The sequence below is a fragment of the Canis aureus genome, chromosome 21 (genome assembly GCF_053574225.1).
Source record: "Canis aureus isolate CA01 chromosome 21, VMU_Caureus_v.1.0, whole genome shotgun sequence".
Classification (NCBI taxonomy): Eukaryota; Metazoa; Chordata; class Mammalia; order Carnivora; family Canidae; genus Canis; species Canis aureus.
The window spans coordinates 47,512,471-47,525,013 of NC_135631.1; the positions used below are offsets into that span (position 1 = coordinate 47,512,471).

Genomic DNA, 12,543 nt, shown 5'->3' on the forward strand with positions numbered 1-12,543 from the left:
TTTATTAGATTATTAGATTATTATTATTAATTATTATATAATTATTAGATTATTATATTTGTGGGCATTGAGTTGCTCACTGTATTTTTTTATTGTCATTTCAGTGTCTAAGGGATCTATAGTGATGTCTCCTCTTTTACTTCTGATATTAGTCATTTGAGTCTTCCCTCTCTTTTTTTTTCTTAGTCTGGCTAGATGCTTATCAATTATATCGATCTTTTCAAAAAATCAGATTTTGGCTTTTTAAATTTTCTCTATTGACCTCCTATTTCCAATTTCATTGATTTATGTTATGTTTTTATTTCTTTTCTTCTGTCTACTTTGGATTTATTTACTCCTCTTTTTCTATTTCCCTTAGGTAGAAGCTTAGATTATTAATTTTGGGTTTTTCTTCTTTTCTAATATATGTATTTAGCTTTTCAAATTTCTCCCTAAACACTACTTTTGTTGCATCCAATATTATTTGGTAGATTGTATTTTCATTTATTTTAAAATATTTTAAAATTTCTCTTGAGATTTTTTTTCTTTGGCCCATTTGTTATTTAGAAGTGCATTGGTTAATCTCTAAGTATTTGGGGGTTTTCCAGCTATTTTTCTGTTACTTATTTCTGGTTCAATTCCATATGGTATGAAAGTAGACATTACACAATTTCTATTCTTTTAAATTTATTAAAGTGTATTTTATGGCCAGAATGCTGTCTATCTTAGTGAATGTTCCATGTGAGCATGAAAAGAATAAGTATCCTGCTGTTGTTAAGTGAAGTAGTTTGACAGATGTCAATTACACTCATTTGGTTGATTTTGCTGTTGACTTAAACTATGCCCTTACTGTTTTCTGTCTCCTTTATCTGTCTATAGTAGAGAGGTGTTGAGGCCTCCAATTATTACAGTGGATTGATCTACTGTTCCTTGAAGTTCTATCATTTTATGCCAAATGTATTTTGATCTTCTGTTGCTAGGTGCATTTACATGAAAGACCAATGTATCTTCTTGGAGAAATTAAACCATTTATCATTATATGAAACCAATGTTTATCCTTGATAACTTTCCTTTCTCTGAAGTCTGCTCTGTCTGAAATTAATATAACTACTCCAGGTTTCTTTTCTTTTGATTAATTTACCATGATATATCTTTATTTACTTTTCATCTATATGTATCTTTATATTTAAAGTGGCTTTCTTATAGACAACATGGAGTTGGGTCTTGTTTCTTGATCTACACAGTCTGACAATCTCTATCTTTTAATTAGTATGTTTATACCAATGAAATTTAAAGTGAAGATTGATATAGTTAGATTAATATCTACCATATTTGCTACATTTTTCTGTTTGTTGCTCTTGATCTTTTTTCCTAATTTTGTCTTTTTTCTGCCTTTTGTTGTTTTAATTAAGCATTTTATTTACTTTAGTAAGTTTTTAATTTCCAGTAAGTTAAATAGTGTTATATTAATTTCAAGTGTACTAATTTAGTGTACTTATTTATTTATTGTACTTACTTATTTAGTGTACTTATTTACCTTAATGTACTAATTTAGTGACTTAACAATATATGTATATTTATACACCATGTATAGATTTAAGAATATAACTAATTCCTCCTAAGTCAAATCAATAATCTGTTATCTGTAGTATGCCTGCTCTCTAGAGCTTTAACTTGTAATAGCTCTGCTTTGGTTTACCCAAGTATCTCATACCACAATATCATAAGCTATATAATAAGCAATATCACTCTTGCCTCTCCAAAACTTCCTCTCATGTGTTCTCTTTGTTTAATTAGTTTTACTACCTTATTTTCTAAATTAGAAAGTTTGGCAGTTTCTTAAAACATTAAACCTATACCTACCTATTGGTGATAATGAGCATGGGAGGATTAGGCTAACACTAGGAAGTTGATTAGTGTTTGTACCATTTTATACTCTCACCAGCTGTGCATTGTTGTTCTAATTGCTCCACATCCCCAAAAGAACTTGGTAAGATCAGGTTTTTTTGTTTTGTTTTGTTTTGTTTTTTTAAATTTTATCCATTCTAGTCATTGTGATTAGTGTATATTGTTTTTTAGGCAGAAGATAGTTGGGCTTTGCTTTTTATTGGTCCAATCTGATCATCTTTTTTAGTAGAATGTGTAGGCTGATTACATATAAGGGATAAACGAGGTGGTTTGGTTTAAATAGACAATCTTGTAATTGCTCTTTTTGTATTTGTTCTATTTCCTTTTTATGTGCTTTCTCTTGTGTTCATTGAGAAATTTTCTGATTCTATTTTATCCTCCCTGTTAGCTTATTAATTATTAATTCACTATTATTGGTTGCTGTAGGGGTTATAATATGTATCTTTACCTTAGCACAATATACAAGTAATATTATGGAACTTTAAGAATAATATAAGAAACTTAACAATATACTTCTACTTCTTAACTCCTGGACTTTGTGCTATTGTTGTTATGTTTTATTTCTGTATGTGTTATAAACATCATAATGGTTATTACTTTAGTTTTTTATAAGAAAAAGTTTTTATATCACATTGAAAAGAAATTACCTAGGAATAAATTTAATCAAAAAAGTAAAAAATATGTACTCAAAACTATAAGACGTTGATGAAATAGAAGACACAAGTAAACTGAAAGATACCCCATGCTCATGAATTGGAAGAACTAAAACTGTTAAAATGTTCATACTACCCAAAGCAATCTATATATTCTATATGATCCTTATAATGGCATTTTTCACACATACACACACACACAAGAAACAAAAAACAATCCTACAATTTGTATGGAACCATAAAAGACCTCAAATAACCAAAGCAATCTTGAGAAAGAATAACAAAGCTAGAGGCATCACAATTCCTGATTTCAAACTATGTTACAAAGCTATTAATGATTAAAACAGCATGTTATTGACAGACACACAGATCAATGGAACAAAATAGAGAGCTTAGAAACAAACCCATGCATATATGGTGAACTAACTTATGACAAAGGCTCCAAGAATATAAGTAAGGAAAGGAAAGTCTCTTCAATAAATGGTGCTGGGAAACCTCAACAGCCACATGCAAAAAAGAATGAAACTAGACCACTATCTTACAGCATACATAAAAACTAACTCAACACAAGTACTCAAATGAAACCTGAAACCATAGAATTCCTAGAAGAAAACATGGGGAGTGAGCTCTTTGACATTGGTCTTACCAAAGATTTTTTTGTTTTGTTTTGAAACCAAAAGTAAAGGCAACAAAAGCAAAAATAAACAAGTGGGACAACGTCAAACACAAAGCTGCTGCACAGCAAAGTAACTATCAACAACATGAAAAGCAATCTATGGAATGTGAAAAAATATTTGTAAGTCATATTATCTAATAAGGGATTGCTATCCAAAATATACAAGGAATTCATACAACTGAGTGCCAAAAAGAAACAAAAACCAAGCAAACAAGCAAAACTAACAATCTGACTTAAAAATGGGCAGAGGAACTGAATAGACATTTTTTCCAAAGAAGACATACAAATGGCCAACAGGTTCATAAAAAGGTGCTCAACATCACCAATCACTAGGGAATAGAAATCAAAACCAATTTGATCATTTTAAGACTAGTTTTTAAGATTTAGAAGTGGGACTAGTGCAGCCTTTGGTTTAGTGCTATTCTTTTACCTGGGGCTACGGTAGAACATTCTACTTATCTAATGTCACATAGATAGTTCCATAAGAGTTTTCTACTCTGCATATATGATTTCTATGGATAATTCTCCCTGCTTCTTTTATCTCCTTCTTCCCTTGCCTTTGAGAATTTTTTTTTTCAAATGCATGTTCTAAGCAGTACTCAACTAAAAAGTTGAGAGGGCAACTTAACAGATCTCTGGAGCTTTCTCTCGATGCAGCTCTGTCTTCTTTGGTATGGTGTTCTTTTTTTTTTTTAATATTTTATTTATTTATTTTGAAAGGGAGAGAGAGCAGGAGTAGGGGCAGAGGACGAAAGAAGTAGACTCCATGCTGAGCAGGGGGCCAGATATGGGGCTTATTCCCAGGACCCTGAGATCATGACCTGAGCTGAAGGCAGATGCCTAACTTACTGAGCCACCCAGGTGCCCCTGGTATGGTGTTCTATAAACTCTAGCTGCCTTGGCTTCTTCTGACTCCAAGTTCTGAGATGCATGGCTTTTTCTGGGTGTTCTTTTCCTGAGCTGTTGCCTAAAATTCTCTACAGCTAATAAGCTTTGGTAATATCCAATCTTGTGTGTATACCCTCTCTCAGGACCCACTGCCCTTTGATTCCATATATCTAATATATGAAAAACACTATTTATAGTTCTCTGGGTTTTCTAGCTGTTTCAGATGGCATATAACTGTTACTCTATCTGGGACAGGAGTAGAATTGCTTTACTTTTTAAAGAAACTTATGACCTCAAATAATAGCTTATGATTATGTAAGAAAAAATTATTTCATAGTTACTAAAAATGTGTAAAAATTTGCAAAACGAATATTTAGTTCTCCTAAAAATAAGAAAGATCATGGTATCTAATATATTTCAGAATTAAGAAGTGAAACAGAGATATACTCACTGATTAATTGATTGATTGATTCATCCTCTCATTTATTCTTCCAATAAATATTTATTGAGTTCCAGGCCCTGGGGACACAGGGAAAAACTAATTGGATAGAGTGTTTAGATCCTAGTTGATGAGGCAGAAAATAAATAAATATAAAAATTTGAGATAATAATAAGTGCAAGAGGAAGAAGAGAACAATCACTGAACATTCTCTGAGGAGATAATGAGTTAAGACACAAAATATAAAAATAACCCATTCATAGGAAGAGCTATGGGGAAATATTCTAGGCAGGGGGAATTACAGGTCTAAAGGCCGTGAGGTATAATAAGTTTGTTCTGCTTTAGGAATGGGAAGAAAACCAATAGGTTGAAATGAATGTGCTGGGTAGTGGTAGAAAATCTAGGTTGGCCTTATGGGCCATGATACAGAATTTGGATTTATTCTGAGCACAGTAAGAAGCTATGAGGGCACCTGGGTCACAAAGTTGGTTAAGCATCTGATACTTGGTTTCGGCTCAGGTTATGATCTCAGGGTTGTGAGATTGAACCCCATATTGGGTTCCACACACAGCAATGAGTTTGCTTGAGTTTCTCTCTTCCTCTCTCTCTGTCTGCACACCCCAAATAAATAAATATTAAAAATAGAAAAGAAAGAGATAGATTTTAAAGGTAGAATTTATGAGATGTTCTGATGTATAGAAGAATCATATAAAACTCTTCAAATGTTAGCTAGACCAACTGGGCATTTCATAGTACATTTATTGAAAGGTGGAAAAGACAGAAGGGAGCAAAATGGGCAGGAGACATAGGAGAAACAAAAAGGCCCATTTTATATATACTAAGTTTGAAATGCTTCTTAGATGTATAAGCTAAGAAGTAAAAAAAAAAAAAAAAAAAAAGGACCTGTATAAGTCTAAAGCTCATGGGAGAAATTCAGACACTAATTTGACAGACATCAGCAGACAGATGGTATTTAAGTTATAACTTAAGATGAAAGCAGAAAAGGAGAAAATGAGAATTAGAAAATAGGGTCCAGACCCCTAAGCCCTAAAGACTCCACTATTAAAATCAAGTAGAAAAGAAGGAACCAGCAAGAGATTAAGAAAGAATGGTTGGGAGGTAGGAGGACAAATAGAGGAGTGTGCTGTGAAAGAAGCTAAGGCAAGTGTTCAGCTGTGTTGAATGATGCTAAGAGGTCAGAGAAGAGATCAAAGCTTTACTAAATCAGAAGAGGACAGAAAGTATCAGAGCTTTACTGAATCAAAAAGAGATCAAATGGATGCTAATTAGGGCTACCTGTGAAGCATGAGCAAATTACTGAAAAATGGTCATAATAAAAATATTCAAGAAAGGAGACATATGGATTTTGATGAACCTTATAAGAATGGTATCCTACATAGACATTACTTTAAATTTTGCCCTCTGGAAGAATGATGCCTGGGATAGTGGGTACATTTCAGGAGAGATCTTTACATTTGCAAATGAATATCTAGGGCATACTGTTGCCTTTGAAGAAGCATAATTTTCTAAGTAAGAAAGAGATGGAGAGAGAAATGGAAGGCACTTTCTTGGAGGAATAAGGACATATTTCAATGTGTTCTCTCAGAATACTTTTGCCCGACAAAAGTTATTTGTAATAAGGTGATGAAATTAAAGAATTAGGTCCCTACAGAGGAGAAGACCACTGATAAAATTCAGGAAGATGTGAAAAGACTAATGGAAACAGACTCTCGTAACTGGCTGATGAAATTCCATGTGAAGAAATGTCAAATAATGAAGACAGGGTCAAAGTTCCTGAATAGGAACTATATAAAGTCTACCAGCATTAGGAGGGAGAGAGTTCTGGGGGATTGGAAAAATAAATTCCCAAGTCGCCAGCACAGATTGAGAATAAACAGTATAAAGAGAATACTGAACACCAGAAGGAGGGCCTCTGAATGAGTGTAAATGGAAGGAAATTGCTTCAGGCCCCTATAATGGATTAATGAGGCTACATATAAATTATGGTTGGCGTTTCTTGTCATTTTATGATTAACAGTGTGTGGAGATGGTGAGGGATGAAAAGGGGGCCTGAGGACTGTGAAGTATTCAGTTAGGTCAGAGAAAGTACAGCATCCTCCTGACGGGGCTGGATCACATTCCAGCCTCTGAGTTTCTTGTCCAGGGTAGCCTGTAAATGCTATAGTAATACTGAATGATGACATCGTCCATTGTGGAGCATTTCCCTGGTCTTTTGGAAATTTCTGGCAGGGTAGGGGAGCAGAGGACCATATAATTACAAAGCCTGAGGTGGGCAGCAGAGGTGGTCAGTTTGGATAATAGTTGCCTGAACCTTTTAAAACTTTTGTGGTACTTTCTTTCCTGTCTCCTTGTCACCCTGCCCCACCCAGGAGTTTACCATAGGATATCTTTCTTTGTTACTGTGTGCACCCAGGCTGTGTTTACCCAACACTATTGTTAAGTTCCTTGAGGATCAGAGTTTGTATGAGTCATCTGAATGTCCACACAGTTAAAGCTCAGGATCTTAAATGTACAAGAAAATCAGCAAAATTTGTAGGCTCATCCTTCACCAAAATATGAGTGGTTTTTCACTGACGAGGGTTTCAACAGCCTGGAAGAAGTCATTTGAGGTTTTGGATGTGCTGAATCTACATTTTTTAGACACTAAAAAAGTACAAGGTCAGTCTATTTTAGGCACTACTCAAGATGTAGTCATTATTATGAGACATGTGTTTAAAAAGATATTTTCTAACATTTCTTTTTGAATATCTATTTCAGAGGTGTGTGTCATTGTGGCTAACCAGTATTAGTATGACTGACTATTACTGTTATTTTGTGTATGTTGTGTCCTTATATGACTGTGGAGAGGAGTCCGCAGACTACCTAATTAATGCATTTGAAGAGTCATTTCTCCAAAGACAAGAAAGAACTTGTTCAAAATTACAAAGAAATAATCTTTTTTAAAAGATTTTTAAAAATTTTTTACTTATTTATTTGAAAGAGAGAGAGAGCATGAGAAGGGAGGAGAGGGAGAAGCAGGCTCCCTGCTGAGCCAGGAACCCAGCTTGTGGCTCATCCTAGGACCCTGGGATTGTGACCTGAGCCAAACGCAGATGCTTAACTGACTAAGCCCCCCAGAGGCCCCTACAAAGAAATAATCTAATTTGAATACCAGCATTCCTTACTGAAGCTCACCTACAGAGTGTATATGTGCTAGAGAGTGACTGTTTATTACACTATTTCCAAGTGGTCTTTGTGGGTCTTTCCACTGTCCCATTCAATCCTCAAAATAATCTCAATTTATTTTCTCAGTCAACAGATGAAATAGGCTCAAAGATGTCAAATTCTTTAGAATAATACTATGAGTTAGGTGAAGATCTGGCACTCAAAAAAAAAAGGCAGATTTTTTTAATTCCAAAATACATCTTTTTACTAAGTAATGCCAATTCTTCTTCTATTAAGGATTTAATAAATACTCAATGAATTGAAGTCAACAATCCAAATATAAAACAATATGTGAAAAATTATGACTAAAATGCAACCCCAAATGTAACCAAATACAAATTTGTTTTGTCTCCCTACTTTGTTCTTTAAAGTGTATATAGGGGCAAGGGTTGTTTTTGCCACCTCCAAGACATTCCAGTCAACCTTAGGTCACAGACCTAAAATCACTTTAAATTACAAAGCAGTCATTTGAGAAATTAGCGTGTTAAGGTTAATATGACAATTATCATTTCAATTTTCATTTCAGACTAGAGTCCTCCATTCCTTTCTCTTGTTAAGCCTATATTAGACAGCCACCACGTTTAGATTTTTCTCTCATTCTCCCCGAATTTTTACTGGGCAAGCGACTGCTACTATAGTAAGGTGGCCCCTCCTCATGCAGACGCTGGACCTATCCATGCGATTTCTCCTCTGATCAATCTTATTCCTTCTAAGTATGCTCTCAGGTAAGACTTAAATAGTTCCCTGACTTCTCTTTTCTATGTGGTCCATGAGAAAAATACATATCCTTTGCCCTGCCATGGATGTGAGATTAATTACTCCCCTAATTCAGTCCTCTATTCTCTCTCTGTCCTGCCACAGACCACTTTAAACCTTTCCAGGCATGAGTAAGGCTGCAGTCCTGTATTCCAGAAACACAGTTCAAACTCTTCATGTGGCTCTATGCCTGAGGCAGATTGGTAGCAAAAACTAACCTTCAGATCTACTTCCTAAAAAATCTTCTGAAGATTGGAAGTGGCTCATACACAGAGCAATTCCCTTGAAAGAGAACACCTCACAACTCCTCTACACACTCTGATACACTTTTCTGGCTTTAGTTTGATGAAAGTTTTGTGGAGTTGGTTCTCCACCCTTCCTTTGTGAATTCTGCAGTTTGGTGCAGCTGTTCATTTTGAGATTCAAAATTGCATTTTGACACCTCAGTACTAATTTTAGTTTTAACCTCCTGTTCTGCAGAGGATGTTTATATTTTATTCTGGAATGGACTACATTAATAAGAAAGTGCTGTTGACCTGTTGACATTGAAGTAGAATTTAACTTAAAAGAAATTATTAATTATTTTGGGGGATCATTAGCTCTAAGAATTGAGGGAGAAATCAATCAGACAACTGATCTGAAAGGAACTTTGAATTCGCATTTCATTTGTTCATGCAAGTCTACACAGTAACTCACTGACTCGTGTTCAGAATTTGTGCAAATGAGTGATTTAGTTGAACTGAAAAACTATACCACTGTGCTTTTGGAAGTTATAACAATCTGCTACAGAGAAGAATTCTAAACTTTCATGTTTTCTAAATACATGCCATTTATTTTGGTATGGCAAGGTAGGCTTGAAGGAACGAAAGAAATACAAATTCTAAAAGAAGGTACAGAATTCTCTTTCTTACTTAAAAAGCAGATTGCAAAAAAAAAAAAGTGAATTGCAAGAGCATTTCTAAGAGTCTAAAATTGGGCAATAAGTGCACTATGCTTCTTTTGCATGCTTAGTTCTAAGGAATTGAGAGTTGGGGCATTTTTTGGTGAAAAGTATTCTGTGGTAAAACAAGGTGTTTTAATGTGGGATAAAGCAACCTCTATTTCTACTAATAATATACTAATAATGTAACAACAAGGAGAAAAAAGAAACCTGATTGTTGTATGCACAGGGGGCTAATGTGAAAGACTTGAAATATTCTTATTCCTCACACAGACCCAGAGCTCAGATGTCTATGCCTTGGTTAATGAAGACCCACCAACTTTGACTTTGGGGCTTTGAACATTACCATAAGCACAAACCCAATCAGCTCAAGCACAGTAAATACATAAATACAAATAATCACAGTGAATACAAATCTTAATAATTTTTAAGATACTTAGAGGGGACAAAGTTAATTTTGGGAAGAACTGCATATATAATATTTCCTCTATACAAATGTGGACATAGAGTATTTTTATAATGACTTATTTCAAATGATAATTTCCCAGGATGCTAGAGTTCTCTAAAGGTTATAGGGGAACCTACCTGGAGAACCCCAGTCAGCTTTAAGCAAAAAAAATCCCAATCTTACTGATTTCAAGTAACACTTAAAAAAAAAAGGAATTCTACGACTTTAAAAAATCCCTACCAAATATCACTTCTCTAGGTGCTAGGAATACAAAATTTTCTATATCTCTGCTTGGAATCAAACTCATAGTTGATCCTGAAATCTCAACACAAGTCTTATACACTGTCTACAAGTGGAAAGACCAATGTGGGCTGAACATGGGAACCAAGTTCACAGATGAGACACCATATGAAGTGCTGTGACTCCCTTCCAACCTAATGTGCTTTGGAGTTTCAAGGGTCAAGTTATTTCACTAGAGGGAGTGACCCACCTGACTCTTCCAATAGGACCCACTGAAAAGACTTTTTCTGATTCAGGCACTAGAAAAAGAAACAAAAAATAATAGTATCCTTTTGGTTTGAGATTTTGGTTTAGGAATCCTTTTGGTTTGAACACCCTGATGGAGCTTATGCAGTTGAAAGTTTCCCACTTAGAGAGGTCTCCAAATACCTCTGGAACTTTTTGAAGAGTCAAGAGACACACTGTGCCATCAATATTTCTCCTATTCTAGGATTCAGTGTAAAGATGAGAAAAGGATCTCCCTGACTTTCATATATGGGTAAATTGCATGGGGAAATGCTAGAAGTCTTTTGGTATCCCTTTCAAGCTTCAGATATACTCAGGCAAACAAGATCTGGCATGCATCAGGATGGCAAGTAGAGGCATAGATTGTGTCTACAGGACTACATTGTCTTTGTTTGGTAATATGGTACAGAGAACATTGGCAGAGTTATAGGGCAAAGTAAAGATCAGTGATATGCCCAGCACTGACTGGTGTGGATATCAAAATTAACATTCAGCACAGAGGTCAAATTCAGAAACTGTAAGAGGTCAGAGGAACAGGAAGACCTTGCCGAATTTGAAAAAACAGTAACTGACTGGCATCTGACCACTTGAAAGGACAAAATGCTTAACTTCCTAGCAGTGCTAGGGACTAAATTAAAAATACCACTCAGTAGTCAATGGAATCAGGAATTATCAAAATTATGAGACAAAGAAGAAAGAAATTTTGAAGTTAAAACTGGCAAGACTTAGCAACTGACTGCTTTGGGAATGGTGAGGGAGGCAGAATGAATGAAAATGGATGGTAACTGGAATGTTGGTAGAGTGATTAATTTGAGTGAGGACCTACAGGATCTTGGCTATTTGGAAGGGGAATGTAGTTTGGGATATGATAAATGACAGGAAATAGAGAGATGGAAATTAAATCCTGGAAATCAGAAGAAAGGGTAAATTTGAGAGTCCCAGTGTAAAGGTGAGACCTGAAACCTTTGCTTTGGGTCACTGATAGAGTATAAACAAGAGACCACAGGAAAGGACCTTGGAATTGGGTGGGTGAAGCAAAGCAAGAGAAAGAAATTGAGAAGAGGCCAAGAGGGAGGCAAACTCCTTACTTTTTATAGCATGACAAAATACAATATAGTTTCCCTGTGTTGTATTAACTATAGAATACAATTAAATATAAAGCAAACATAAAATACAATTAAACTTTTTCATAACCAAATAATGTCATAATTTTTGAGTTTTTTGTTTAAGAGAGGGAAAAAGAGGTGGGAGGTGGGATGAGGCAGAGGAAGAGGGAGAGAGAGAATCTTAAGTAGTCTCCATGCCCAGTACCGAACCTGATACAGGACTTGATCTTACAACCCTGAGATCATGACCTGAACTGAAATCAAAAGTTGGCCCTAATCAAGAGTGTCACCTAGGCACTCCACCTTTTGGACAGTTTTGACTGAGTTTATAAGTATAAATCAAAGAAGCTGGTTTTCTGGGCAGACGGTATTAACAGATTTTTATTCTTTCCCTCTACGTAAGGATATAAATTCAGTTGCACACTCAATTTTATGTTTCCATGTTCTTTCATTAAAAGTTCTTGTTATAGGATTATTAATGATCAGTGTGCTTAGGATTGTCCTACTTTTAGCAATGAAATACCCACATTCTGAGAAATCCCTTAGTTCTGGGCAAACCAAAATGGCTGGTAACCTTAGTTCTGGGTACTAATAGTATCTACAAGCAACCTGGAAGCAAAGGGAAACAGACTACTATTAGCACTTTGTTTCTAGATATAAACTTTTCTTATTCTTAAAGCATGTTAATCATAGGAACCTTACTAAATAAATGACAAAATACACAAAAAAGCATAAAGTCATGTATAATCTTGCTATATAGACATAAGTTTCTTAATTAGTGATTTTTCCATATGTATCTTTTCTGACTGTATTTTATATTGTTCTCTTTATTTTTATTAAAATGCAGGCATTTATTTTTGATGTTAACGTTTTCTTGTAAACATAGTAGTGGATAACTGCATGAAATTCCACTGGAATTTTGGGGGTATGTTCCTCTTATTGACCATTGAAAATATAACCTATTAACAGCTTTTCAAAATGACTATATTGCAATGAACAT

General features: G+C 34.8%; 1 long non-coding RNA gene across 3 annotated transcripts in view; it reads right to left on the reverse strand.

Annotated features, from left to right (window-relative positions):
* LOC144293045 (uncharacterized) overlaps positions 1-12,543 on the reverse strand; it is a 95,711-nt gene that overhangs the window by 41,803 nt on the left and 41,365 nt on the right. For all 3 annotated transcript variants that reach the window (XR_013360520.1, XR_013360518.1, XR_013360521.1), the window contains exon 2: positions 4,556-4,623. This is a non-coding gene — a long non-coding RNA (uncharacterized LOC144293045). The remainder of the gene's footprint in view (positions 1-4,555; positions 4,624-12,543) is intronic.